Below are 5202 nucleotides of genomic sequence, written 5' to 3' on the forward strand. Positions count from 1 at the left end.
TGAGAGGGGGCACGGCGGCCCCGGGGGGAGGGGCGAGGGGGGCAGCGCTGCCGCCGAGCTGCCGCCGAGCTGCCGCCGCCACCGCTGCGCCACCGTCAGGAGGTAGCGGAGCGGACGCTCCATTGCCTCGGATGTTGCCGCTCTCCTGCAGGGTCAGTGTGGGCCGGACCCAAGGCACCCTGTCAAAAGCCACGGAAAACTTGTCGACTGGATTGCACATGATGACTGCCAGCCACCGTGCCTGCTGGAGCAGGGTAGAGTCCTCTAGGGCTCTAGAGCAGGGTAGTGGGTGGGGGTGGACGCAGCTGAAAAAGTTACTCATGCGCACACACAATTGTGCACCCAGTGTACTTGTCCGAAACTCAGCCTCCACCAAGCCCTACCTCTCAAACACGATGGCCTGCAAGACGTCGAGCAAAAAGTCGCTCCTGCTCCCTACTACCCGCTCGGTAGGGCCGTGGCCGTCCAGTCGGGGATAAGTACAGGTGGCGGCCCTGCCCAGCCTGGCGCAGCCTGGCGCAGCCCAGCCGTCGGCAGCGCCTCTAATTGGGTAAACCCTTAACGTGGATCGTAAACAGAAGCAGCTCCGGCAGAAACCCCGGAAGGGAGGGAAGGCGGGCGAGGGGCGGAGGGCTTCTCCTAGCGCCTCGCCTCGGCCTGGGCCCCATCATTTATTATTATTTTCAGAAGAGTGGTAGCAGTGCTCCTGACGGGCGTGGAAGCCGCCCACTGCCGCCCCCTGGCCCCGCCGCACCCTGGCTGACTCCCCGACGAAAGCGGCGGAGGGGCTTCGCATGGTGGAAAACAAACCAGACAACCAGGCCCGGTGCGTAGGTGACCTGTAGCCTGGCCCCCGCAACCAGGTTGCGCCATGGAGTAGAACTATAATGGAGAAGCAACTAAGTACGTTGAAATGTGTGCCGCGCTGGCTGGCGAAGCTATCTCCTCTGAAGCCAATGTACTTAGAAATCTGACCTACTCAGTTTTTGGAAGCCTATGGTCTACTGCAGCTAATGATGCCCTTGTTTTGAGTGTAGCATCATGTAAACTGGAGCTACGACGCCTGGAACGCCGCAGATCTGATTTCGGCCATGTGCCACCCGTGTATGTAGAGAGAGACAGACAGAGCCAGGGTCATGAATGTCCATGAAATAATAACCGTCTGACACTGCGGCGTTCAGGGTCTTCACGGTTGTATACAAAAGGAAGAATTTGAAGTAAAAGCTTTTAATTCAGTGGCCCTATTCGAAGAAATATGACCCTCACTCTGTCTATCTCTCTCTACATACACGGGTGGCACATAGACGAAAACAGATTTGCGACGTCCCAGGCGTCGTAGCTCCAGCTTGAATGATGCTACACTCAAAACAAAGGCATCATTAGCTGCAGTAGACCATCGGCTTCCAAAAACTGAGTGGGTGATATTTCTAAGCACATTGGCTTCAGAGGAGATAGCTTCGCCAGCCAGCGCGGCGCACATTCGAACGTACTTAGTTGCAACTCCATTATAGTTCTACTCCATGGTTGCGCGCGGGCCGGCCCGAGCCCAGCCCCGTGGCAGTGGATGAGCCGCATGCAGGCGTGCGTGCGGGTTGTCTACGGGCTTGGCCGGAGCCAAAACGCGCCGTGGTTGGAGACGATAGGCAAACCCGCCGTGCACGCCTCCATGGCGGGACAGTATCCACTTCGGCCGAGACATCGACGGAAGACTTGTCGGCGGAGAAAGCCTGCGAGGGTTATAGTGGCTGTTGGCCGCTGGTGTTGGCCCCCGTGCTTTCATATGCTAATACAACGGGAGGTCGGCCACAGCATCACACTGTGCCACAATCATATGACGTGCGTGCGTGATGTTTCCCTGCCAATTATTAACCCTTTGCCATGTGTTCCTGTATTTTCATTTTCTTTTTTAATTTTGCAGTAAATAAAATAAACATTTTTCGTCAATAAGCAAATCCTTGATTTTGAGGCATGACATTTTAGAAGCCTCAATCACATTCATTACTTTACTCATGTTCATTATGGAACGGGAATTGATGCATTGAAGGCGAACGAGTACTCCGTAAGCAGTATATTCCTGCAAGAACCTTATCACTGACCTCAGTTGGTATGCTTTACCCTCCCCCTCCTCTTGCCCCGTTCTCATTTTCGCGGTGGCTGCAGCCACAGGCGCGCCTTACCGGCCTTGCCACGCCCCTGCTCCAGCGCAGGTGAGAAGGAAATCGCATGGATGCAATGCCGCGGTCGGTGCGCCAAATCGTGACCACGATACATGCACTGGCCGGGTCACCGCTCGCCACGGCCCTGCACAGGCCCTGCGGCCACAGGCCGTGCCCTGAGCAGAATGCTCCTGATAGCAGCATTGCAAAAGGCTCTTGCATTCTGCATTAGCAAGAAATATGTTCAACTTCTTTAAAAAGCCCCCTTTTATAGTTAGTTTCAAAGAAATAATTTTAAAATTCCTTATACTGTAAATGAGTACGAAAAAGTTTTCTTTTTACCCGTGAGTTGTACCCTGAAGTACTTGGATCAAGATGAGTACAAAGGAGGGATGTCTCTGGCCTGCTTGATCCTAGGTTGAGTCAATGCCCTTCTGCTCCTGCCTGCTGCCGCAGAGATATGACGATTCCTCTCGACGATTACCTGCGATGGTCATTAGCCGTATTACTGGCCGCTCCGATTGGCTCGCGAATCGCAGGCCACTTACCAGAGTCGGAGAGGGGAAATATTTTTTTTTTCTTTTCGGATAATATGCTAAATTATATGCCGGCTGAACACTTGGGAGGCTCAGCGAGAGTTGATGTTCGGGGGAGTGTTGTGAACTACTGATCTTGTGGAAGATTGAGTGACATTCCATCAAAATATTATTTTCCGTACCGCGGGCTTATTGTGGTTTAGGCTCACTAAATGGAAAAGGACAGTATCGTATCCAGCGAAGTTGAAGCACACTCAATCGGCTGCAGTGTATCTAACTCACAGATTCAAAAAACGTTATTTGTACTTATAAGGGAACCCCTCCAAGTGTAAATTCCCAATTTTCATTCTTCTTTGGGAAATTGTTTGTCTAGATGTGTCATCGAAGGACACATCAGATTTTTTGCTCAAATTCATATTTTGGGGTTATTTTGGGCATTCGTTCCAAAAAGCGGCCATTTCAACTATTTTTATATAATTTTTAAGAATACTTCCTTGGGGGTGGGTAAATCGTCAAATTACAGTCCTGTCGACGAAAATTTCGTCCGTTTTGCTCTATCTGAAGCCGTTTAGGCGCTACCGCCAAAAAATGATATAAAACAAAAGTTGTAGAAAACTGTATAAGCCTTTTAATTACTGGGTACTACACCAAGTGTAACTTTTCAAATACAAATTTGCATTCGATTGAGATTGTGCTTGAGAACACATCTACTCTCGCTGACACCAAATACCTGTCCTTTCCCATTTAGAGGAGCGAGCGAGGGAGCGAGCCAACCTCGGAGCCAACCTACACGTCACTGCAAACCCATAACAGTGCACTTAGCACACACAAAAAAGAGTCGACTTGCAAGCATACACTTACAAGAGTGTGCTTTGCTAAAGTCCACACAATATAGTAGATATAGTACTTACCAACTTACCCGAGGGGTCCCCAACTAGGTTCGAGCGTGTACGCTGGCAGTCCAACCTGGAAAACCTAGGAGACCACCAGGAAGACCAAAGAAAACCTAAGAAGACTAAAAAAATAAAAAGAAGCCCAAGCTCATTTTGACCTCAAAAATTTTATAGAAAAACCCCAAAAGTTTCCGGAAGACCAGAATCATTGTGGGAAGTCCGAAAAATATCAGGGAAGACCGCTTTAATCAGGGGAAGACTGAGAAATTCGTCGGAAGACCAGAAAAATTCTAGGAAAACCAGGAAAGTTGTGGGAATACCAGGAAAAAATAGGCAATTGAAATCCAGGAAGACCAAGATAATATCAAAGAAGACCAAGAGAATACCCAGGAAAACCAAGTGAAAATCGAAGAAAACCTCATAAAGCCTTGAAATTTCTGAAGATAACCAAAGAAAACTCAGGAAGACCGAATAAAACGTAAGAAAACCAAGAAAACCTCTAGATGACTAGGGAAACCCAAGGAAAACTCAGGAAAACCGAGAAGCCTACATCATGTATACACCGGCAGACCACATTTGGGGACTCCTCGAACTTACCATAGTACTCTTCCTTGTGACGTTACCTAAGGTAAAGCACATACACAGATGTATTTTTAAATAAGGGGCTTACCCCGAAATTTTTGTTCAGTTATGTGACAGTCATAACAAAAATGCCAACGCAGTTTAAAGGCAAGTCTCATTACGATTCCCGGCTTGTCCCTCCCACACCGGACCTTATGGGGTGATCACAACGCGCTCTTGCGGTGAAAATACAAAACGTTTGGCTTCCGTCCAAAGTCACTCCTGTGGTCCTCCAGCCCGGCGAGAGCCCGGCTCCCATGCCCTCTCGACGATCGCCACCTGAATCGTAAATTTCCCATCTTTGTCACTTTCGGGGTCCTACCTCCTTCTCGCCACTGGCGGGGCGGGGGCTCTTCAGCTGTCAACGACTTCGGCGCGGATAAGAAACGAAAATGCAAATGTTGCAACGACCCGTTGGGCCGTCGGCTTGCTGTTGGGTCGGGCGCCCCGCTGGTGTCCTGGACGTGTCCGGGAGCGCGCCGCTGATGGATTCCCCCCGCGACCGACTCCACGACGCGCCGAGGCACAGTCACGGAGGAGTAGCGACAGTAAGTGACAGCGACGAACGACCGCCAAAGATTTATCGCTAAAGTGCCTTTCCATATTCCTCTCCGCCTGCTCGTGGACCATTCCAGTTGGGATACGGCAAGGTATGAAAAATACATTGATAATAACTGAGTGAGCGTGCGTAGGTGGGGAAAAAGAGGGGGTGGGGAGCAGGGGAAGGTTGGAGGGAAAAAAATTCAGAGAATAAGAATATCGACTGAGCCGCTGGGTGTTTTATGCCTGATATCGGATCAGCAGCTCTCGCGCGATATAATGACAGCCCGGCCCTCCTCCTCGCCCTCCTCGCACCTCATCGATATCGGTACGCACACGCCACGGTAACGCAGCCGTGGAAGATAAAGCCAAAGGCAATCCCAGTAATTAAAGCCCATCCCAAAGCAGCTCTCTCTCTCTCTCTCTCTCTCTCTCTCTCTCTCTCTCTCTCTCTCT

This window comes from Frankliniella occidentalis, unplaced genomic scaffold, assembly GCF_000697945.3.
Source record: "Frankliniella occidentalis isolate FOCC.00 unplaced genomic scaffold, Focc_3.1 Scaffold40, whole genome shotgun sequence".
NCBI classification, from domain to species: domain Eukaryota; kingdom Metazoa; phylum Arthropoda; class Insecta; order Thysanoptera; family Thripidae; genus Frankliniella; species Frankliniella occidentalis.